This window comes from Camelus dromedarius, chromosome X, assembly GCF_036321535.1.
Source record: "Camelus dromedarius isolate mCamDro1 chromosome X, mCamDro1.pat, whole genome shotgun sequence".
Classification (NCBI taxonomy): Eukaryota; Metazoa; Chordata; class Mammalia; order Artiodactyla; family Camelidae; genus Camelus; species Camelus dromedarius.
The window spans coordinates 31,762,379-31,788,279 of record NC_087472.1 but is presented as its reverse complement, the minus strand read 5'-3'; the positions used below and the strand labels follow the sequence as shown (position 1 = coordinate 31,788,279).

At 40.7% G+C, this 25,901-nt stretch overlaps 1 protein-coding gene across 1 annotated transcript in view; it reads right to left on the bottom strand.

Annotated features, from left to right (window-relative positions):
- IL1RAPL2 (interleukin 1 receptor accessory protein like 2) overlaps positions 1-25,901 on the bottom strand; it is a 1,161,988-nt gene that overhangs the window by 1,125,830 nt on the left and 10,257 nt on the right. The window contains exon 3 of the mRNA XM_064482665.1: positions 12,938-13,055. The gene's annotated coding sequence lies outside the window, so the exon portion shown is untranslated. The remainder of the gene's footprint in view (positions 1-12,937; positions 13,056-25,901) is intronic.

Sequence of the window (25,901 nt, the reverse complement as noted above, 5' to 3'; positions counted from 1 at the left end):
AAGTGGGGATCCTTGAGGGCCATTTCAGAAGCTACCTGCCACACCCTCTTCAACATCAAATACATATCTTTTCATCCATGTTCTTGCCTATTGACTCAGCCACTACAGAAGAACTAGAAACAATCATATTCGCCTGGTCACAAGAAAGAAAAAATATATAAAGATATGATTACTCTAGTCTGACTCTTTACCTTATAAAAGTCTCTGATTTTACTGAAGGAGAAAGCAGTTGATCAAGGCCCAAAGTGGACATTAGGGACCTTCTGACAAACACGTATTCATCAGTTGGACCAGTTTTCAACCCTGGCTGCAGATTAGAGTGCCTGGGGAGCTTTTATTAAAAAATACTGATGCCCAAGGTCCCACTACAGACCATTTAAATCAGAACTTCTGAGTCTGGAACTCTAGAATCAGCATTTTCAAAAGATCTCTAGGTGATTCTAATGTACAGCCAGGGTCGGAAACCCCTGGGCCATGCTCACTGGCTTTTTTGAGAAACATTATACGGAAACAGCTTCTGCTTAGGATAGATTGGAAATCCCTCCCAACCGATTTGGAAATGCCCTATGAAGAAGAAAGAATTGGGTGCCAGCTCTGAAAAACAGCAAGGAAAGTCTCTTAGTGGAAATTGACAGATGTGGCCTTAGAGAGGGCATCAGGTTTGAGACATGTCTAGGGTGGAACAAGAAATATACAAGGTTAATATGTGTTTAGTCAGTGCCTGCTAGAAACCTGGTAATGGGCTAGCAACTGCAGGGAGGGGAAAAAAAAAAGATACATTCCCCAGGACAGAGGTTAGGAACTGGCAGCCCATAGATCAGCTGTGGCTCACAGCTGTGTTGTACAGACACACGTGCGTGTGTGAGTGGCCTATATGTGTGTTTTGCTCACTGCAATGAGAATTTACATAAATGGACATTTATTTCTATACACAACTTATCCACATTTGGAAAAAAGATAAGAGAATTTAATATGCACCCTAGGTATCTTAACTCAGAATTTCTACATTTTTCTTCCAATAGTCTTATAGCATTGCTGAGGAATTAAATGTTAAAATACAAATAAACCATCATTCAAACTGATTAGCTACCAGTGAAATCAGGGAGGGAGTCAATTTCTTATTAACAGCACTGAGAATTAACATAGAAAATGGGGAGTCCATAGGCTTACACTGAACAATAGTTATCTAGAATTAGCAGTGTTCATAAGAAGCACTCAATAAATATTTGGTAAGTCTGTAAATTAAATATCCTTATCTATAATTTAATGTTTCCCATCAACAGGGTTTTTTTTTTTGTAATCTAGAATAGTGCTTTTTAAAAACTGGAATTTGTTGCCAATATTTAAAATAAGGAAATTTCAGGGAAAGGTCCAGATTCGGGGCTTCTCTTTTAAAAACTGGCAGCTCCAAGGACACTGTGCCTACATTCCCACGTATAACAATCAGCAGAAAGTGAATAGTGGCTTCCACTGCCTTCCCATGATCTCCCCAAATGGATATATGTCAGTCTTTGACATCCTCTGCCTCGGCCCAGCAGGCATCTGGAAGGCAGTATAGGACAGTGGTTAGGCGCCTAGACTCTGCAGGGAGACTTCTTTGTGTCCAAAGGCCGCTTCTACCATTGTTTAATGCCATGACTTGGCAAGTTATTTAACATCTCTGTGCCCCAGTTTCTTTTTTCTGAAAATCAGGGATAATAATAAAACCTACCTTACATAATTGTTAAGAGGCTTAGTAAGCCCGCTAATCCATATGAAAAGCTTAGCACATGTTTGGCCAAAAGGTAAGCACTCAGTAATTGTTAGCTATGGTTATTTGAGTTGAGTGCAGTATAACACAGTAGCTGAGAGCATGTGCACTGGAATCGGGGACAAAATCCCAGCTCCAGAACATACGAGTCATGTGACCTTGAGCAAGTCACTATTCTTCCATTTCCACATCTGGACATTGGGGGTAACAATAGTCTGTACCTCATCAGGTTGTTGTGAGAGGACTAAATGGGACAGTGTTTGTAAGGTGACCAGCACAGAGTAAACTCTCAATAAATGTGACCTATTACTGTTATTCCAATCCATCAGAAAGATGAGATTAGCACACAAGACACTGGAGAGGAAGATTAAATCAAGAGTCAAGTCGGGGGGTGGGTAGACTAAAAAGACTGAGGAGCAGGAGACAATAAGAAAGCCCTAAAGCATTTCTGGAGACCAAAGTAAACATTAGGGATTTGTTTCAGAGGCTGAATCCCCAGAGGCTAAGAGCCAAGGGAATTTACCCACTTAATCTGCCACGTGCCCAAGCATTTTGGAAACCCACTCGCTAAGCCCAAATCCCTTGCAGGGCTACCTACTGTCTTTGCAACCCATCAGTGTGACCAACAGGATACATTAATTGTGTCCTTAGACATCCAAGATAATTAAAGGACTAAAAATAATGGCTCCATATATTTGAATGTTCCTGAAACTGACAGATGTGACAAGCAATGGAAGCAGAAATAACAGAGTGCAGGAGCAGCACTGCTGTTCCTACCTCTTCTTGCCTGGCCTCTGACAAGGTAATCAAAACACATGCAGAAGAGTTGCATTTTCATCGGGGTGGTGACATTCAGGCATTAATGGAAATCAAACTTTAATGACTGCAAGATTTAGAAAGAAGAGAAAAGCAGGCATCTGTCTCCTGCTTCTCCAAAACTGGGGCCCTCAGAATCTCGGGCGGGAATCACTGATAATTAGTGATGAGAGTGTTGGTCTACAATTCACCAAGGAAATCTGAGAAAGAGTGTGATGCTAAAGAGCCGAAGGCAGGTAAAACACATCTTAATTATCGATGCACTCTCACCTCAGGAGGCTGCTGCACACCATCTCAAGGATTATCTAAAAGAAAATTTTAATCTCAGGGAGACTTTCCCCCACACCTCTGAGCTCCCCCTGCCCATGGATGTGTGCTCATGGAATACACACTGTGTTAATATTAGTCTAGGAAAAACACAAGTTTTTCAAAAGCCTACAAAACAAGAACTAATACAGTATCTAAAACCATCTGCAGTTCAAAAGAAAATTCTGCCAGCTTTCTTGATATTTTTCCATAGCAGTGGTTCATGCATTGTCTTCCTGAATGTGCTGTGGGAATTAGCCAGGACAAAATTTTAATTCCATGCTGTTCTGACCTTGTTTCCAAGAATGTCCCAAGGCCTCTCTTCCCTAATACTCAGCTGGTGCTCAACTCAGCAAGTGAGAATGTTAACATTGAAAGAAGTAAACCAGAACTCGGAAAGTAGATCTGCCAAAACATCAAATGATTCATTCTAAGGTCAAGTGCTAATGATCTGTGGATTAGCATGACTAGTGGAAAGCTGGCTGTAACTCACATTATTAAGGGCTGCCCCATTCAGGAAAGGGCAACAGTGGAAATCACGTAGGAAGGTCAATGTTGAGATAGCAATGGATGGCAGTGAGGCGAAAAACCTGGTAACTTATGTTAGCATCTGCTCTCCCCTCCCTAGTATCCAGAAAAGAGAAGTCTGTGCTGGATTTCTAAATTGATATTTCTCCGAACTTTAATGTGCCTCACCTGGGGATTTTATTAAAATTCTGATCTCCATTGGGTAGGTTTGTGGTGAGGTCTGAGATCCTGCATTTCTAATAAGCTTGCAAATGATGCTAAACACTGCTGGTCCATGCACCCACACTTTGAGTAGCAAAAGTCTAAAACAGAGATCAGCGACCTACAGCCCACAGGCCAACTCTGGCCCGCTGCCTGTTTTTGTACAGCATGGATGAAGAATGGTTTGTAGATTTTTTTAAATGGTTGGGAGAAAAAAAATTAAAAAATAATATTTTGTGACACGTGAAAATTACATTAAATTCAAATTTCAGTGCTCATAAATGAAGTTTTATTGAAACAGCCGATCCATTCACTTACATATTGTGTATGGCTACTTTCTAGCCAAGATGAGTGTTTGCAGCAGAGACCGAACAACCCACAAATCTAAAATATCTGGACCTTTACAGAAGAAAGTTCTTCGACCCATGGTCTAAGAGGTTAATGAAGGGGACTATCCTGTATCATTCCATGGAGAGATCTTTGAATTGGGAAGAGGGAAGCCACTGAGCTTGAGACAGAGCTTGTACTCCCTCCCACTGAGACTGAAAGAGGTCCAAGAACTAAGCGACAAAGCCAGTGCACTGTGTGCAGGCACAGCACCCCAGACAGGCCAGCAGGATCTACGGGCCAACTTGGAACAGCAGTGCCCAAAACCAGCCAACAGGAGCCTGCTGATGGCAACCTCTGCGATCATAGCAAACAACACGAAAGCTGAAACCACTAAGAGCTAAGGACCCGGCCCTCACCTGATTTTCTGGCACACAAAAAAGCCCAGGACTCTTCAATGAACTCATGGAGGTATGTAGGAAACCCCCAAAATAACCGAGATTGAATTTCCTGCCCACACAACAGGTCGGGAGCTCGGAGAAGATTACATTTAGCCTATACAAAGAAAGGAACGGGACCTATCTCGCCTGTATTAATTTACTAGGGCTCTATAATGAAATATCACAGGCTTAAACAACAGAAATGTATTTCTCACAGTTCTGGAGGCTGAGAAGTTCAAAATCAAGGCGCTAGGAAGGTAGGTTTCATTCTGAGGCCTCTTCTCTTGGCTAGTAGAGCAACCTCCATCTCTCTGTGTGCTCCCATGAGCTCTTTGTGCACATGCATGAAGGGGAGGGAGGACAGAGAAAGATAGAAAGCAAGGAAGGAGGAGAGGGAGGGAAAAAAACACACAAGCACAAGAGCGCTCAAGCTGCCTAATTCCAACCAATCAGGGCCCTGCCCTTACGACCTCATTTAACCTTAATTAGTTCCTCGTGGGTACAGCAACATTGGGGGTTAGGACTTCAACATACGAATTACCCTTAGTGATGTGGACTAAAACTCCCATCTGCCAAACCCATTTATATCCCTATCTTATGAGTAGACAAAAGTAACTTCTGGTCTGATTGAATGTGACAAGATAAAGAGGTACCCTTATCTCAAGCTGTCTCCCCCACTGACCTACCACTCACCCTCCAAACCCAATATCAGCATTATTTCTTTAAGTGAAGTTTACCTCGCTCAAAGGTCCAGGTCAAACTATAAATCCATTAAATAGAAGAGCTGCACTTTACCCTATTGGCAGAAAGCTCCCTAGGTCTAGAGGGCACAGCCCAACGTGTCCTTGACAGCAAACACAGGGTAGTAGCTAAGAGCATGGACTCTCAGCCAGGCTGCCACTTACCCAGCTCTTTGATCTTAAACAAGTCATTTAACCTCCCCGTGCTTCAGTTTTCCCAAGCATAAAATTGGGTGAAACGTGGTAACTTACTTCCTAGGGTTGTTACAAAGATTAACCTAATATATGCCAAGCACTTAAAACAGAGCCCAGTACACAGTAAGCACTTGATGGGCATTAATTATCATTTAATCATAAAGATTTGAGAGAATTTTGTATTCTATTCCAGAATATACTCAAATTGGTTGCCGCCAAGAAAAAGTGACAGTCCAGAAGGAGGCTATGCATACCCCTGCCACCCTGTCATGTACATCTAGGCTTTGCAAAGTCCAGTTTGAAAAGCACGGAGCCAAGGACAACCTTGGGAAATAGAGGAAAAGCCACTGAGGAGCACAAACTCAGGCAAAGGAAAGAGATCCGAAAAAAAGCTGGCTGCTGGAGCATTGTCCAGAAAGGACCAGTCTAGATGAAACAACGGGACATGCGGGAGGCAGTGCAAGGGCACTGTGCACATGGGAATAGAGGAGTGCTTAGAGAGTGCGAAACATCTGTCTAGTGAGTCCCAATTTCTAAGTTTCTCTGAGGCAGAAAGATGTTTCAGCAGTCCCCAAACCTGCTCTGCCCGAAACAGGGGCATGAGCTTTACCTAAAACATCCAGAATACTGGAGAGTTTGCAAAAAAAAAAAAAAAAAAAAAAAGGCCATTCTCTCTTCCCAGAACAAAGCCATGCAATGTAGCAATAGCAGCCAGGACACTGTCGTCCTTCATTCAGGAACAACAAAGGAAATTATCCTTAGGAGACACAAGCCCATGTATAACAGACTAATGGGCAAAATATTTACCAGGCAGTAGGCCTTTTGCTCAGTTATGGAAATAAGTTGAAGCAAGGGAAGAAAGAATTAAAAACAGCTGTTGTTTTCTTTCTCCTGTTTTGACCAAGAGGAAACAATTTTTCAAGTGGTTAAATATAAATAAATAAATGACTCTACAGCTATATTTTGCTCCCACTGCAGAAGCAGCCTCCACACTTAGGTTTCTTATTGTTCCATCGTCCTGAATACATGTAATTATTTTAGGTCTGGTATCATCTGTTTCGTACAAACAGCAGAGTATCTTTCTGAACTTTTGTCCTCTACCACAAGGACCTACCAAAAATAAAATCCACAGAACAGCAGGAAGTGAAAGGAGGCTGGTATGTCTGGTGCAAAATTTTCCGGGGAAAGGCTACATCCCCAGTCTCTCTCTGCCCCTACCATGCACGTGGGCACAGAAACGCAAGCGCGCGCACGTGCGCGCACGCAAACACACACACATACACACACACTCAAGAGCCATATACTTCCCTCAGGACTTGAGAAAGGAACATAATGACAGATCCTCAAACTCCTTCCACTGCATGATGCTTGGGCTGTACTGCAGGGATGCAGTTGCCGCCCACACACAGCCTGGAAAGCAACCGACTCTCCTTAGAACTGCCTTGAGAGCCATATGTGCATCAGTTGCAAAGCCAACTATGATTTCCTCCTGGGCACATGGTTCAATATATGTTTTTGCACAGGCAGGCGTGGACGTGAAAGTGATTTTTCAAGAACTCAGATATCCATATTTAGACACAGAGCAGTGCTACAGAACTTTCTATTGAGAGGGAGACATCTTGTGGATTATCTCAGAACTGAACCCTTCTGGAAGGCAAGCCGGTGACAGAAACAGCACCACTGATGGTAACAGCAGCCGCACTTTTCTAAGCACTTCCTATATGCCAGGCTTAAGTCTAGAAACTTTACCTTGATTGTCTCTCTTAAATCCTCAGGGTAAATCTGGGAAGTAGGGATTGTTTTTATCATAATGCAGCTAGGGAAAATGAGGCTCGGAGAGATTATATAACTTACCCAAAGCCTCACATCTGGTAACTGGAAGAGCCAGGATTCAGATGCAGGCTTTCCTGGCTCGAAAGTTACCTTGCTTTCCTTATGTTATAAAACCACCACTATATTTAGCAGAAGTATGAGAACTGACGCTGCAGGGTTCATTGGTTAAGAGTGCAGGCTCTGACGCCACACTGCCTGAGTTTGATTCCAGCTCTGTTGGATGGCCTTGACAGGAGACACATCCAGGTGAAGCTGCTGCCTCATTTCCTCCCCTTTTTGGTAATATGACCAAGAGCCGGCTCAGCTGCACTGAACCTGGCTGCAGAGAGATAAGGTTTTTGGCGAATGTCACCACTCCAGGTAGGCAAGGCTGTTCCTATGGCCTTCAGTATGCAGTTCCTGGTTCCAGATGCCTGTTCCCTGGTGTGGCCCCTAGGCTGGGAGATCCTTTTATATATTTCTTGTCTTAAAAAACTAGGTTCAATTTTTTTAAAAATAGGTGTTTCCTAGCTCCTCTTTAGGCTAACCTATAAATATGTAATGTGAGTTAGGGACAGGTCTCACTCTCACACTTGGAGTGCTTTCTGCCCCAAGTCTAGTGTGCTGGGCCAGACAGACCCCAACCCTGCTGGAACCTTGTCCACACGAACATCAATGCATATAGAACATCTATGCCTGGCCTGTGTCGTGGCATGATGAGAGTTCAAGGGACTGCATGTATCCTGCTACTTCTTTGTAAATCTCGTCCATACGGAAACCCTCTGTTATATCTGTACCATGTGGTACTAGCGGTACATGTCCATGACCCTCTTGTGTGACAGATCTTGAATGTGTTACTTAACCTTCCTATGCCTTGGTTCCCTCCTCTGTAAAAGGGGTGATACAAGAGTATCCCATAGGAAGGGTTGTTAAGTGAATTAATAAGTGTACAGAACTCACAGTGTTTGGACCAGAGTAGGAATCAACAAACATTAGCAATTGCTGTGGCTATATGCAGAGTAGGAATGGATCTTAGAGGTTACCGAGTTCAGCCCTCTCACTTTATAGATGAGGAAACAGAAGCCTAGAAAATAGAAGGAAATTTGAACACGTGGACACAACTACTTAGTGCAAGGATGAAGCAAGACCCCAGATCTTTCTCTCCTAGTCCAATGGGATTCAAAATGTTTGCATGGAAATAGAACTTTGTAAGTTGGGTCCTAATACCCTAAGAGTGCGCTACTTAAGAGAATCCTTAATAAGTTCTTAGGCAATGTGATGAGCACCTCTCGCTTACCCTTACCCCTCTTCCCGGTCAGATCTTCCCCATCCTTAAAAGCCCACTTCAAAACATCACCTTCAAGAAGCCTTTCCTCTCTCTAGTCTCCCTCCCCTCCGCTTCTCTGGATTCTTGCAGCGCTTATCATTTCTGCTACACCATTTAGCACTTAATACTCTCTTGTACTCTCTCGGAATGTTTCATGCTGTTAATCTCATCTGTCCAGCCAGACTGTAGGTTCCCCAAGGGTAGGGAACATGTCCTCTTCTTCATCTATATTTCCACAGGCCCTAGAGTTAAGCTGAGAGTCTCTTGGTAGATGTTCATTATTTTTTTTACTAGTTTTTATATACATACACATTTTATCAAAGCAAAGTACACCCGGGCGTGCCAAACAGAAAGCTAGATGTACACAATGCCAAAAAACACATGTGATTCATTCAGGCGCTCACTCAGGATGGTCCTTTGATACTGGGGATGGGTTTCAGGCTGTGTTTATACAAATGCCCCCCCCCCGAAATTCCCTTCTTCTATAAATTCTGTCCATTCAATGCTTTTTAACATTTTCAAAATACAGTGTCAGGCTCTTTTCCAAACACTATATATATATGTATACACTATACTATACTATATATGTAAATATATATATATATATATATATATATATATATATATATATATATATCTCCATTCATTTAATCCCTACATTAAAACAGGTACTATGATTATCTCCATTTTACAAATGGGAAAACCAAAGTTCAAAGTGATAAGTAACTTGTTCCAGATCACACAGCTAATAAGCGATAGAATCAAAATTCAAATCCAAGCAAATCTGGTTCTAGAGCCCACACTTTTAACCACTCTGCCATCATGCCTCTGACCTTCACATGATCCTCAGTGGTGTTTGTGCCATCTGTCTTCTCCAAAGCAGAAGACAAAATATTTTCAGTGGTAAAGCAAATGAGAAAAACCAAATATCCAAAGTTACAATATGCCTACACAATGCCATGACAACAGAAAAGGGAGGAAGAAAACAGGTCAATAATAATGAGTACTGCCATTAGGGAGCACCTGCTAAATGCCAGGCACTGAGCGCTTTATGTGCATTATCTCTTTTAGTCCTTACAACAGCCCTGTGAGATTATGTTGTTATCTCCACTTTTTTAGATGAGGAAATTGAGGTTTACAAAGTCTACACACACACACACACACACACACACACACACACACACACACACACTAAAACTGATGAGTTTCAAGATATCTTTCCTTAAGGAAAGACTAAAATAGTGAAAAATTATGAGACAATAAAAGAAAAAAATCAGGTGAGACAGTAGAAGTGGTACCTTAAATTACAAATAATTGAATTTTGGAGGCACTAGTTTAGTGTAAAGTGCACATAAGGTCTGAAATCAGTAGACCAGGGTTCAAATACCTAGTTTGCTACTTATAAGCTGTGTGCTGTTGAGCATATTTCTTCACCTCTCTGAGCCTCAGTCTTGTCATCTACAGGTTAGAGGAAACAAGATTGTTGTGAGAGTTAAATAAAATAACATATATATATATACACAGTCTATGATTTATAATGCCTAGCACATAATAAGAGTTTAAGAAAACCTGATTCTGTGGGGAGGGTATAGCTCGGTGTTAGAGTGTGAGTTTAGCATGCACGAGGTGCTGAGTTCAATGCCCAGTACCTCCAGTTAAAAATAAATAAATAAAAACCTAATTACCCCCCCAAAAAAACAACAAAAAAAGAATTTTAAAATGTACAAAATCAATAAGACAGCTCAAAAATTTTTTTCTAAGAAAATAAAACCTGGTTCCCTTCTCCCTAAGCCTAGGAGTGTTCTTTTACCTAAATCATTCATTGGTGCTCAAGCTGAGCCCAAAAAGAGAACACTCAAACTCTGACTGGTGCTTTCAAGCTGACAGCCTCATTGCTTAAAGTGCTAGATACAGCAAATTTAGATCTTCTAAGATAATTATGTTCAAGCTTTGATATTTAGGTATAAAGTGATTTTAGCTGAAAGTGAGGCCAGACAGAGAAAATTTTCAAATCTGAACCTGGCTCTGGACAGGAAATCACAGAATTGTCTTTCTCTTTGGAGGTTTGTCTGTTGGTTTTCATCAAGCTTTCCACAGCTGTGTGAGTTCACTGGCACTCAGGCAATAGTAGCTATTTGCTTTTCAATAAAATCTTCACACAGATGACAGAAAAGCATCAAGAACTGAAAGGATAGAATTCTGACCACTTTGGGCTTTTTATTAGTCCCTTTGCGGCATCATTTGAAACTCTGATTTGCTTAGGAAACAAGTCAGAATAATAGCTTTCATGTATGGAGTGCTTTCACCTTTACCATTTCAGTCTGACTCCATCTCCCTTGCAGGGGTCCAGGAAAAACCTCTGCTGGGAGACTCTGTCACCCAAAACATCAAGAGATGCCATACCCCAAGGAGCAAGCAGAGCTGAGAATTAGGTGGGGAGTTGTCTCTTTTAAGTCAAGCAAATCAAGGAAAGATCACCAAAACGTATGCAGCTGTATATCTGGAGGAAACTCTAATTCGAAAAGATACCTGCACCCCAATGTTCATTGCAGCACTATTTACAATAGCCAAAACATGGAAACAACCTAAGTGTCCATCAGCAGATGACTGGATAAAGAAGTTGTAGTATAGTATGTGTGTGTGTGTATATATGTGTGTGTGTGTGTGTGTGTGTGTGTGTGTGTGTGTGTGTGTGTGTGTGTGTAATGGAATATTACTTGGCCATAAAAAAGAATAAAATAATACCATTTGCAGAAACATGGATGGACCTGGAGATTATCATATTAAGTGAAGTGGGTCAGACAGAAGGACAAATATTATATGATATCACTTATATGTGGGATCTAAAAAATGATAAAAAAAATGGACTTATTTACAAAACAGAAATAGACTCATAGACATAGAAAACCAACTTACAGTTATCAAAGGGGAAAAGAGGGGATGGAGAAATTAGGAGTTTGGGATTTGCAGATACTACTCCTATATATAAAATAAACAACAAGGACTACTGTATAGCACAGGGAACTACATTCATTATTTTGTAATAACTTATAATGAAAAAGAATATGAAAAAGAATATACATATGTATAACTGAATCACCATGCTGTACACTAGAAACTAACACAACATTGTAAATGAACTACACTTCAATTTAAAAAACCTCTGCAGCTGAACACAGACATTTTTTAAAAGAAGAACAATGCCAGAAATTGGAGGGCCAGTCATATGAGAGTAGGGTAGAGGGACAAAAATGGAGGGGGTTGCTGGACCTGGAGAAATGAATGGGAAAAGTCCTGTTTTTATGGCTGGGTTTAAAGGGCTAGGACCAAATTTTTTTTTATTAGATTCCTCTCAGTTTCAGTTGTTTTCAACATCCCAAAATGTTGTATATTCAGTAGAGATGTAATAACACCGAGCCACCAGAACTCCTTGAGATAAGTCTTATGCAGTATCACTTGGCTTTGAGCTCCTTGAAATCAAGGACTGTGTCTCATTTCATACTTAACCAGCCACCAGGCTCAAGTCTGCTGGTCCCCTATCTTTCCAGCAATCTCATTCTCTACTTCTACCATACATGCCAAACATACATCTCCACCTGGATGGTGCATGGGCACTTCAAAGTCATTAAGTTCAAAGCTAAACTTATTATATCCACCACAAGAGAAACCTGTTCCTCTTCCTCTGTTGCCTGTCAAGCATAAACCACCACCCCAATCCAGTGGTTTGTGTTAGAAACCTAGGAGTCATCTTCAAATGTTCCCTCTCCTTTACCTACTATTTCCAAGCAGTCTGTCAACTCCACCTTCCAAAGCCACCAGTCAATACCCTCCTCTCTCTCTCTCTCTCTCTCTCTCTCTCACACACACACACAATAGTTCTCAAAAGTAACTGTGCACCAGAATCAACTGGGAGGAGATTTTTTTAAATGAAATTGCTTAGACTCCACTCCAGTCCTACTGACCCAGATTGTTTAGGGATGGATCTGAAATCTAGATTTTTATAAGCTCCCCAGGTGATTAGAAGGCTTATGGTCCAAGGGTCAAGCTTTGAGAATCACTGTCCTAATCCACCCTGTTCTCTCCAGTCCCCCTTCCATTGTCCTAGTTCAGGAATTCCTCATCTCTCATCTATAGACTTTAAGGTTCATGAGAGTAGGAACCACGGTTGTTTTGATCACTATTGTATCCCCAGTGCCTACCTAGCACGGTACCTGGCACACTGAAAGCCCTCAAAACACTTCTGTGGAATGAACGAATGAACTAGGGTGAGGAGGCAGCAGCAAAATAGTCAGGACAGAATTTTAAACACCTTATTGCCATTAAGTTTTTTTTTAAATTCAGTTTAGCCAAGGATAGATCTTATCTAATTATAGTCCTACAAAGCACATTTTACCCAAGAATCTCAACATTCCATGTATGTTGGTTAGGATCATGCTAGCTGCTGTAACAAATAAACCTAGTGGCTTAACACAATAGAAATGAACTTCTTGCTCACCTAACAGTCCAGTATGGATGTTCCTGGTCAGCAGGTGACTTTTCAGATGGGAACACAGGTACCCAGGCTCTTGTGGCTCTTCCATCTTCATTGTACTTAATTCCAAGGTCACTATAGTCTGTATCAAGAAATGATATAGAATGAACACCTGCTTCTAAAAGTGACACATTTCACTTCTGCTCACATTCCATCAGTGAGTGTTAGTCATATGGCCCCACGCAGATGCAAAGAGAGCTCAGAAATGTAAGCCATAGAGATGGGGAATACTAATTTCTTGGTGGTTCATTAGCCATCTTTGCTACACAATATAAGCTGGTAAGCTGACTCTGCAAATCCACTTAGCCAGGATATTTAATTGAACTTTAACCTTAGGGACAACTTACCAAAAGATTTTCATTTCAGAGATTGGCAGCATGGTTTAACTGTACCAGAAGGAATAGAGAGTTGTTTTAGAGCAGAGAATGTCCCTGAGGAGCTTAGCTAGGAACAGAACCAAGAGCCAGATGAGCTAAAGGTGCCAATTGGCTCACCTCTCCTAGTTTGCTCTGCATCTCCTTGCTGGCAAACTCGATGAAAACACAAAGTACCGTTATTTCCAAATGTGGGCTTTTGACCTCAGAGCTCCAAATCCCTCCTCGGGGAGAGGGGGTGATTTAATGCCCGAATGGCCGCTCAGCTAAGACAAAGAGTTTGCATCTAAAAGATACCCCTAGAAGGTTACAATGGCACAAATTCATCTCCATCAAGATTTTGCTGCCTGAACACACATGCAAAAAAAAAAAAAAAAAAAAAAAAGCTGTTTGGCTATATTTGTGCCAATCTTCTAAACTATCATAGAAAACCTCTGGGGGCAGAGACATTTAATCATTCTGGAACGGAATGGCTTTGGGGGACAGCATGTCTTTGGGTCTATTTCTATTCAAAGTCTTAAAGTGCCTCAAGTGCCTGGCTGGCCTGATGGATTAGGTACTGAACCCTATGGCTCTTGAGGTCAATGATTTATGGCAGCTGAAAGCTGTGAAATGTCATTCTGCTGAGAAGGCCATGCATCCTTCAGTCGATAGAATTAGCAGACACTTGAACACGTATTTTAGCACCAGCTTCTAGGCCCTCTATAGATATTCAACACACCCAGATGTAAGCTTCCCCGGAAGGACCATCAGAGCCTCCGCGGCAACCAGAGCCAAGGCTAGCCTAGCTACACGTGCCATATTTCTGATGTTGCACAAAATAATGCAACCAATGGAGACCTTGTTATAGATCTTCACTCTTCCTAATTCCAGTGAACGAACAATGTTTGAAGGTGAGGGAAGAAGTAGAAGTGGATTAGGAACCCAGACTCAATGATCACTCCCAAAACTCTTCAAGTCATTGAAAGAAGAGCCCAGTTCCATTTCCCAACCTTCCTGGCCCAAGTGGATCTAGCTCAGCCACATAAGCTTGAGTCAGAATGGAAGAGCCTTGCTCCTGGGGTGTCATCTCCCTGTCATCTGCCCCCACATCTGGGAAAGGAATCCAGGCTAACCCACCTCTTGCTGGGCCACTCTGTCCCTCACACTAGCATTCCTGATCCTTTAGCTCAGCTTGGCCTCCAGATTCAACTTCCTTGGGCTCCCTCATTTAACAATCTGTTCTGGTCTTGCCTTTTGGGCTCAATACCACTCTCTTTTGCTCTGTTCCCTCCAGTCCCAACCACAGTTCTTCACTTGGCTCTGAGCATCACACAGCACACTTTGGAGTTACCGGCCCTGGTATTATGGGACCAACTGGCACCACTCTCCCACCTAGAGAAGGGAAATAGACACCTCTCATCAGTACACACAGAAAAATATCTCACTGAGCACGTTACCACACAGGAGGGTCAGTGGCTGCCCCATCTCAGCCCCTTCCCAGATGTTTGGAATAAGCATTCAACTACCAATATACCATCCCATCCCATCTTGTCTTTTCCCCAGCACCAGGCCAAGGTGCCAGAAACCTTCATAATATAATCAGGCACTAGGTCACCACTGAATTAATAAGTATCTATTGCTGCCTAACAAATGATCCAAATGCTTATCACCTTAAACAACAAACCTATCACAGTTTCTGAGGGTCAGAAATCCAGGAGCAGCTTAGCTGGATGGTGCTAGCTCATGGTGTCTCAGGAGATCGTAGCTGTAGACCAAGGCTGCAGTCTCCTGAGGGGGCTGAAGAAGCTCACACTGGAGGCTTCAGTTCCTCACCATGTGGGCTTCTCCAGGGCTGTTCACATGACATGGCACCTGGATTCTCCCAGAGCAAGTGGTCTGAGAGAGAAAGAGAGACAGTCCTCAGGATGGAAGCCATGGTCTTTTCATAACCTAATCTTGGAAGTGATAGTCCATTATTTCTGTTCATTAGAAGCAAGTCACAAAGACCAGCCCACATTCCAGGGGAAGGGAACTAGGCTCCACCTCTTGAAAGGAGGAGTATGCAAGAATTTGAGTACATGGCATTAAAACCACTACAACCACCAAACACCTCTGAAAGGGAAGACAAGCCTTTCTCCGGCCCCCTTCTGCCGACTTCTATTGGGTACTCAGGACATCTCTGTTCTCTTTAGAGCTTGGGTGCCCAGTGATGGGGAAAGCTTTCCCCTCTATTTCAGCCAGTTTGTGAGTTCCAGCCACCTGCCTCACATACTGTTGGCACCACTTCCCATAGGCCAGGCCCTGGTTTTACCACTCCCTGCTCAGTCTAAGAGTCCCTGGATTGACGTGATCTACAGCTGAGGTTTTGCTGTATCTGCCCAGTACTCCTATGGCAGGAAGAATATGACACTCTCAGATCATCTTCCCTGCACCTGCCAGACAGGCTGGGATTTGCCATGCTTCTGTCTGGACTTCATTTCTAACTGCACAGCTCCCCTTGGAGCCAGTTCTGCTACCTTTGCTCTTCCCCCAGCATTCTGGACAAGCTTCCCACTAAATTGGCCTCTTCATTCCCCAGCTGATGAAGACAAGATGCTGAACTGGATCCTCACCAAACGGAAGGCCAACATGCACTTCCTGAACACAGAGAAGCACTGCATGCCCTTATGGGAAAAGGTCAGAGAGCAGATCCACTTCCAGCCCACCCAGAAATATCCTTGAGACCTGTTCCTAAGCCCAAATACCAAAGGGATGATCAGGGAGGCAACTCTTTCATGTCTGAAAAAGTGTTTTCTTTAATTTATTATTTTTTAATTATGATTTTAACTACTCTATCCCCAACCCCTAATAACACTACATTTAGCTACAGATATCAATCCATATTATATCCACATTCATGTCATATGTATTCAGATATTATCACTTATTTATAAGTGTGTACCTATTATTTTTATTCTGATTTTTCACTTAATAGTACTTCAAAACAAATGCCCATATATCATATAGTCCCCATGTTTGTCATTTTTTTATTGAAGTATAGTTGATTTATAATGTTGTGTTAGTTTCAAGTGTACAGCCAAGTGATTCAGTTATAGATAGATACATACATTCTTTTTTCAGATTCTTTTCCATTATAGGTTGTTACAAGATGCTGAATATAGCTCCCTGTGCTATACAGTAAGACCTTGTTGTTTATTTTATATATAGTAGTTTGTATCTACTAATCCCGAACTCCTAATGTATCCCTCCCCCTCCTTTTCCCTTTGATAACCATGTTTGTTTTCTATGTCTGTGAGTCTGTTTCTGGCTTGTAAATAAGTTCATTTGTATCATTTTTTTAGATTCCACATATAAGTGATATTATATCTCACATTTGTCATTTTTAATAAGGCATTCCATCTCATTGACATACATGATTCTGTTCACCTCTTGCTGACTAATTAGTTCTTTCCAGCTTGTGATGGTTATGGTAGAACTCCCATTAACATTTGTACAAATTACTTTCCTTTGATTTAAGATTACAAATTAATTTTTTTGTCTTAAGATTATTTCAGTTGAAATGCTTTATTCCAGTATGTATATATACATATATATATATACACTGCATCTTCATTATCTATTCAACTATTGATGTGCACTTAGGATGCTTCTATAGCTTGGCAATTGTAAATAATGTTGCTGTTAATAGCAGGGTGTATGTATCTTTTTGAACTAATTCTTATTTTGTGGTTGGCTTTATTCCTTTGATAACTATGTAAGTTTAAAAAGCTAAAGCTCTAAACATTCTTAGAAACAATGAACAGTACATATATGTAAATTTAAAAATATATGTGCAGTAAAAAAATGATCAAGCCATGAAAGACATGGAAGAAACTTAAAAGACATATTACTAAATGAAATAAGTCAGTCTGAAAAGGCTACAAACTATACAATTCCAACCAAATGACATTCTGGAAAAGACACAGCTACAGAAATAATAAAAAGATCATGGTTTCCAGGGGTTTGGGGAGAGGGAGGGAGGGAGGAATGAATAGATGGAGCACAAGGGATTTTTAGGGCAATGAAATTATTCTGTATGATACTATAGTGGTGGCTATATGTCATTATGCATTTGTCAAAACCCATAGAATGTACAACATCAAGAGTGAACCCTACTCAGAGGGTCCCAAACAGGAAGAACCCAAACAGACCCATACCAAGACATACTATAATCTAGATGGCCAGAGTCAAGGATAAAGAAATGATCCTCAAGGCAGCAAGAGAAAAACAGTGAGTTACAAGGAAACCCCCATAAGGCTCTCAGCGGATTTCTCTACACAAACAGTACGGGCCAGAAGGGAGTGGCAAGATATATTCAAAGTCCTGAATGAAAAAAAAAAAAAAGATGCAGCCTAGGATACTCTATCCAGCAAGGCTATCCTTTAGAATAGAAGGAGAGATAAAGAACTTCACAGACAAGCAAAAACTAAAGAGTTTAGCAACACTAAACCCATGCTAAAAGAAATAGTGACAGGTTTACTCTAAATAGAAAAGAAGCAGGATGCTACAAAAATGAGAAACTCATAACTGGAAAGGAGATAACTGCCATGAATTACAAAAAGAATAAACACAACATATAATGACACTTTTACCTCTTCTTTTCCAATTTGGATCCCTTTATTTCTTTCTCTTGCCTGACTGCTGTGGCTAGGACTTACAGGACTATGTTGAATAGGAGTGGTGATAGTGGGCATCCTTGTCTTGTCCCAGATTTTAGTGGGAAGCTTTTGAGTTTTTCACTGTTGAGTACTATGCTAGCTGTAGGTTTGTCATATATAGTTTTTATTATGTTGAGATATGTTCCCTCTATACCCACTTTGGTGAGAGTTTTTATCATAAATGGGTGTTGAATTTTATCAAATGCTTTTTCTGCATTGATTGAGATGATCATGTGGTTTTTGTCCTTTCTCTTGTTGATGTGTTGATGTTCATAGCAGCACTATTTACAATAGCCAAAACATGGAAACAGCCTAAATGTCCATCAACAGGTGACTGGATAAAGAAGATGTGGTATATTTATACAATGGAATACTACTCAGCCATAAAAACCGACAACATAATGCCATTTGCAGCAACATGGATGCTCCTGGAGAATGTCATTCTAAGTGAAGTAAGCCAGAAAGAGAAAGAAAAATACCGTATGAGATCGCTCATATGTGGAATCTAAAAAACAAAAACAAAAACAAACAAACAAACAAAAACAAAGCGTAAATACAGGACAGAAATAGACTCACAGACAGAGAATACAGACTTGTGGTTACCAGGGGGGTGGAGGGTGGGAAGGGATAGACTGGGATTTCAAAATTGTAGAATAGATAAACAAGATTACACTGTATAGCACAGGGAAATATACACAAAATGTTATGATAAGTCACAGAGAAAAAAAATGTGACAATGAGTGTGTATATGTCCATGAATGACTGAAAAATTGTGCTGAACACTGGAATTTGACACAACATTGTAAAATGATTATAAATCAATAAAAAATGTTAAAAAAAAAAAGAATAAACACAAAATTGTAAAAGAAGACAACTAAATCATTAAGAGTGGGAAAGGGAAGCAGGGAAAGCCATTGTGGAAAACAGTATGGAGATTCCTCAAAAGACTAGGAATAGACTTACCATATGACCCAGGAATCCTGCTCCTGGGCATATATCCAGAAGGAACCCTACTTCACAAAGACACCTGCACCCCAATGTTCATAGCAGCACTATTTACAATAGTCAAGACATGGAAGCAGCCTAGATGTCCATCAACAGATGACTAAGTAAAGAAGCTGTGGTATATTTATATGATGGAATACTATTCAGCCATAAAAACCGACAACATAACGCCATTTGCAGGAACATGGATGTTCCTGGAGAATGTCATTCTAAGTGAAGTAAGCCAGAAAGAGAAAGAAAAATACCATATGAGATCGCTCATATGAGGAATCTAAAAACAAAACAAGACAAAACAAAACATAAATACAAAACAGAAAGAGACTCATAGACATAGAATACAAACTTGTGGTTGCCAAGGGGGCGGGGGGGGTGGGAAGGGACAGACTGGGATTCTAAAATGCAGAATAGATAAACAAGATTATACTGTATAGCACAGGGAAATATATACAAGATCTTGTGGTAGCTCATAGCGAAAAAAATGTGACAATGAATACATATATGTTCATATATAACTGAGAAATTGTGCTCTACACTAGAAGTCGACACAACACTGTAAAATGACTATTACTCAATAAAAAAATGTTAAAAAAAATTAAGAAGAGTGAACCCTAATGTAAACTATGGACTTTGGTTGATAATAATGTGCCCATGTTGGTTCATTGATTGTACCAAATATGCCACACTGATGAGGGATGTTGAGGGTAGGGGAGTATATATATGTGGGTGGGGAGGGCTATGTGCGAACTCTCTATATTTTCTGCTCAAACTCTGTTGTGAACCTGAAACTGCTCTAAACGAATAACGTCTATTAAAAAAAAAAGAAATGCTTTGAGCACATTTCAGAGTTTCCAATCTAATTTATACCCTGCCCACATCTAAAGAAAGTCTAGATTCTAAAAGCATATATTCAATACAAGGCTGTATGTGCATAAACACTGATGGGACAGTTAAAATAGAGATAAAAACATCACTAAAAAGGTTTATGTAAGGGAAGTGGACTCTAAACCACATAATTCATGTTTTGAGATGGAATAATGATGTCTATGAGTTCAGAGTTCAGTTTCTTCCTTTTGTGGTATTTGTTTCTACTCCACAGAGAGAACTCTGCATGCCAGAAAATAATCACTCCCTACTCTGTCATCTAAGGTAACAGGATATGGTGTTGATTTGCTACTCATGTCTCTTTGAACATCACCGAACCTCTCAGTGTTCCTCAGCTTCCTCATGTGTAAAATGAGGATAACAGCTTGACCTACAACATAGGGCTGTTATGAGAAGTAAGTGAGTTAATATCTTTAAAGCACTTAAGACAGTACAGAGTATGTAGTAAATATCATTGTGTTTGTGAGTAAATAAAACAATGAGAACTCTACATTTACAAGACAAAGAATAAAGAGAAGTGAGGGAAATGCATTTAAAGGCACAAATACAGTTCTATTTAGAAATGCATGCCTCACATGGAGACAAGATAAAAAAGCAAAAGGTGACAAATACTTCCACACACCAAAAATCATTTTATGGAGTCCTTCCTGATGTAATAATGAGGCTTGAGGCTTTGGGGTAGGAGGTGTTTAGAGGTGGAAGCAGTTTGGGAATATCAACTTTGGAGTGGAGGAGTGATTGAAAAAAATACACAATAATTCTGTTCTAAAATAAGTAAACTTAATTGGGTTTTGGAACATCTCAAATGCCTGCACCTCATCCAAAAACCATTCTTCTTCCAGATAGGGAAGTTTGGGGTTTCTAATCAAAGAATTCCCAATTTTTCTAAGAGGTATTTCTTCTCCTCCCCTAAAAAGAGATTTCCTCTCTTTTAAAAAAAAAATCTGTTGAATCTCTGTCTTATGCCACTACCAAAAAAAAAAAAACAAAAAAAAACCAGATGGATTAAAGATTAAAATATAAAGAAAAACTAGTTTGAAACTCATAAAAAAATATATATGTGCATGTTATATAATCCCAGTGTGGAGAAAGTCTTTCTAAGCATAACTCCAAGGACAGAAAATCCAAAGGAAAAAATAGATTTATTAACTAAATAAATATTTATAAATTTACAATATGGCTGTCAAGGAGTTAATATACTCAATATACAATGAGCCCATAAAAAAATCACTAATAAAAGATAAATATCCTAATAGAAAAATGAGCAAGTTATACGAATAAGCATTTCATAAAAGAAGAAATTCATATGGGAAATAAATGTTACCCTTTTCAATAATCACAGACGTGCAAACTAAAGCAATGATAAAATATAGTATTTCTTATATAAAATTGGCAAAAATATTAAATGTTTGGCTAGAGTAGGGGAACTAGGTACTCTTATACCTTGCTGGTGATAATAAACATCACTTCGAGAGGAAAGGAAATACAGGATAAGCACAAGTCTTATAAAATGTATATACCATTGACCTAAAAATTCTATTTCTAAGAAATTATCATAAGGAAATTAGCAACAATATATACAAGACGTTCAATGCCAAGTACACATAATGTCAACATGCATATGATGGAAGAGTAGACACATCTTTAAAGATGATATGACTGAAGAATGAGAAAATATACAAGATAAACTGCTATATTAAAAACAACAAAATTAAAAACCAGGATGAATTGGAAGGATAGGCTTTTTCTAGCCTCCAGTTAAACCTGTTCAGTGCTTTTTCCATTGTTTGTAAAATAAAGTTTAAAACCCTTAACCTGCACAGTCTGTCTAGTCCTTGCCTTAGATTCCATCTCATCTTCCCCCACATTTCTCCTTTTCTGTCACCTTAGCCTTGTTTGAGGTTCCAGAACATGGGTCAGCAAACCTTTTCCATAAAGGGACAGAGAATAGATATTTCAGGCTTCACAAAGGTGTCTGTGGAACTCGTCAGCGCTGCAACTACTCAACTCTGCAGTTGTAGCACAAAAGCATCCACAGATAGTACGTATGTGAATGAAACACTGTCTTCCCACAAAACTATTCACAAAAATAGGAAATGTTCGGGCAAGTCTAGATTACCCACTTCTGTCCTAGAACATCCCATATTCCCTCTTAGTCACTGGACTTTTTCTTTTCCCACATGCTGCCACTGCTCCCTCAACACTCAAACCTCTACTTCCCAATCATCTTTCAGATTTCAGTTCAAACACCACTTGCTCTGGAAAGCCTTCCCTGATGTCTAGATTGGTCTTCCTCCCATACACTCTCACAGCACAGTGTGCCTTTTCTTCATAGCATTTAACACAGTTTGTAACTGCATATTTACTTTGTGGTGAGGGAAAAATCTTCATTATTCTGAGTTCCATGAAGATAAGGACAGTGACTGCTTTGCTTACTATTATCTCTCCAAAGCTTACTAGAGAGGCAATAAATCCTTGCTCAGTAAATCTTCCCTGAAGGAATGAACAAATGAATGACATATACCAAATGGTTATCTTTGGGTGGTAAGATTATGAGTGATTTCTGGTTTTCTTCTTTGTGCTTAAGTGTGTTTTCTGTTTTCTGAGTTGCACTCAACTTGCTTTTGTAATTAGGAAAATAAAAACAGAAAATAAACCAAATTTTAAAACATCGTAGAAGCAATGCATCAATAAGTGTGAAATGATGACATAGGAATTCTTCTTAGACTTTGAATTAAGTGCATGATCAGAATGGGTGGAGTTAACTCCGGAAGGTCTCCCTGGAAGTGGTTTTCAAGCCAGGTCTTCAAAGTGATGGTGGTATGTAAACCGGTAAAGGGGGAAAGGAGGGCACAGCAGGTGAGGTGACTAGGATGAGCAAAGACATAAAAGGTAGGAATTAATATGTGAAAATGGAAGTGGAAAATCACAAAACCCAAACATTCATAAGAAGCCAGAAACAAACAGCATACAGGAGGGTTAATGGTTTCCAATGAATTTTTACCCTCTCTTTTCTCTTCTCCATCTTGCTTTCTGAAAATGTAAAAAATGGCAAAGCCCTGATGTACTTTCTGAGAAATCCAAGATAGTTCACATTTCAAATCAAACTTGAATGTTCTAGCTTAGCTGGGGCTTCGTGGAGACATGTGGTCCCACCTGGGTGACACATCAAATGAAATCCCTCACTAGAGAGCACCAGTGACAATTAAGCTACTTTTAAAAAGTGCTCTGGAATGGCATTTTCTCAGAGATTGTCTGCAGGTTCCTCTCAGCAACTTGAATTTCAGTTCTTGCTCCTTATCTATCAAAAAGAGTCACTCCCCAGCTAGGAATGCACCAAACATTTTGACCAAGTACTTATCTGCACAACCACAAAACCAATATCATCAGTTAGGGGAAAACAATTTCCTCTGGCAAGCAGAGACAGCCTAATTGCTTAATCTGACAGGTTATTAATGGCTCAAGCCAACAAAAAGCATAATGGATATTGATAACCACTGGCAGGTTGGACATTTGATGCATACAGTATCGCTGGAAATTACTTACATCAAGGGTTGCAACTGACCGTTAGACTAAATTGTTCAATCTCCATGGGTTTCATTAAACAGTTCTATCAACTTGATAAAATGGAAAGCCAGAAAGTGAGCCCATTAACTATAGCTCTAGAAAAAAAAAAAAAGCTAACAGGGTGGAGGATATTTACAGTATTTATGTTCCAAATCAACGCGAAAATAAATCTCCTCGGCAAAGTTGTACTCTGGGTGTTGGAGACAGTTTCCCACTCCTCTCTACTTGGATGGTTTGGGAAACCAGGCATAGACTGAGTCATTACTTGGAAATGACTGTGATTTGGGGGGAGGTGATAGTGGCATTGAGTGGAGTATTCCAGGATATTCAGGGCATGATTCATTACTCACTGGGCTCTTCTGGAGCAAAATCCGAGTATCACCCAAAACAAGCATCCTTTCCTCATGCCCCATGCCCAATTTGCAGAGCAGCAGAGAAGCAGAGATGGGCTAACGTGTGGACAGAAACTGTAACTGCCCCAATCCCACTGGTGGGGGCTGAATGCAGCCCTGAGCCCTATTTGGGTGGAGAGGACCTTGAAGAGGCATCAGGAACCCAGGAATCATCACTGAGCTACCACAGGAAAAATAATTCACAGCACACTGGGAGTGCCAACCTACATTCCTCCTTGTATGTTAATAAACCCCTTCCGTGATCAGTAACAGCAGAATGCCAAGTCTTAAAGATTAAACTGGATTACAGGTTTAAAAGAAGAAAAGTCACTCTATTAAGCACAATAGAATAACAGAGAGACTAAGAACCAAAACAGCAGGAATAGTAACAACAAAAAGAAGCCCTTTTTTCTCTCGAGGAGGCAGGTGGGGAGAGAGCAGTAGCAGCAAAGCCCAGGAAGGCTGCTGCTATAATCAGCCAGGGGAGAAATGATGTCAACCTCAACGAAAACAGTGGGAAAGGCCGGGCAGCTAGAGAAGAGGGGATGGGTGTAAGAGATATTTAGTTACTAGAATCAACAGGGCTTGGTTCCTAATGGAGAAGAGGGCACTGAGTGAGGAACCTAGGATGGCGATACTAACATACGATCCTTCGAATAAAATTAAATGAGTTCATACTTGTAAAGCACTTAGAACAGCGTCTGCTATATAGTAAGATCTATGTAGGCGCTGGCTATGATCGTTGTTATCTTCCCAGCCAAACTGGAAGTGTGAAAAGGCAGGCTCATTGGGATGTGGCAGGAGTTCCACATTCAGTAAGAGAGTCTGTATGTCTGTGATGTCAACAGTTTGCACTGCTCGCCTTCCCATCCTTGTCCCCCCTGACCTGCAGGTAACTGGCTGAGGACGGGGCTGTTGCTGGTGGAATATCAATAACGAACATTATCACACCACTCGTCCTTGAACCAGTTGCTTTTACGTGTCGTTTCAGCTGACCTTCCCAAGAACCCTATAAGGCTGACAGGAGTGAAGCACTGGCTCTTCACATCACTATGTTTAGTGCTTTATGCAGGCTCTGTGGAGACAAAACTATGTCCTTTTCCCCCCTTTATTATCCCCCAGAGAACCTCGCACTTGGCAGGCAGTGTCAGGCGGTCAGTTCAGTATCACAGCCAGGTTAAAATTATGGACTCTGGAACCAAGTGACCTGGACTTGAAGCCCAACGCCACCATTGTGTGACCTTGAGAGGTTAGTTTACCTCTCTAAGCCTCAGATACCTCATCTGTAAAATGGGAGCAGTAACAGTGCCTTCCTCAGAGGGTTATCGGGAGGATTAAGGGAGACAATGCACGTAAAGCCCTTACCACAGTGTCTGGCCCCACTGCCCAGAAATGAGAGCTATATTCAGCATTGTTCGAATGCATGGAAGCACAATTAATAGAAAGGAGTTTTAAACAGTGAAGGCAAGAGTTAAGGTGTAAAACTGCAGGGATTTTTTTCCCATCAGATAGTTGGAAGAGCGTGCGCACAGAAAGAGACTTGCACGGCCATAGGCCTAGTCCCAGGAAAGGAGCAAAGAGCTCTGAGGGTGAAGAGGAAAAGGTATGAGAGAAGAACAGCCCAAAATAGATTCAGGAACCCATTGCTTGGCCTGGAAACCTGAAAACTCCGAAGTCGGTTCCTCTGAATATTATTTCCCAATTCAAAAATGTGAGTGCAATTACCTTAGGATCAAAAAACTCTGGCATGAGCTGCAAACAGCTGGGCTCTTGCTATAAATTCCCTGCTGTGACCGAAGCATAATGAAGCTGGGGCTTTTTCGTGTGTATTTTTTTTAACCCACGAGAGAAAAATATAGTTCTAGCAAGTGAAGAAATGCAACTGCCCTTGTTAGACTCTATTTAAATCTATTTCAATCCAGAAATGGTGAGCCCTTGCCAGTCAAAGTTACATGGCTTTGCAAGCAGCCCAGTTATGCCAAAAGGGGACCCACAGGCTTAGCAAAGGCAAGACCATAGATGTGAGGCC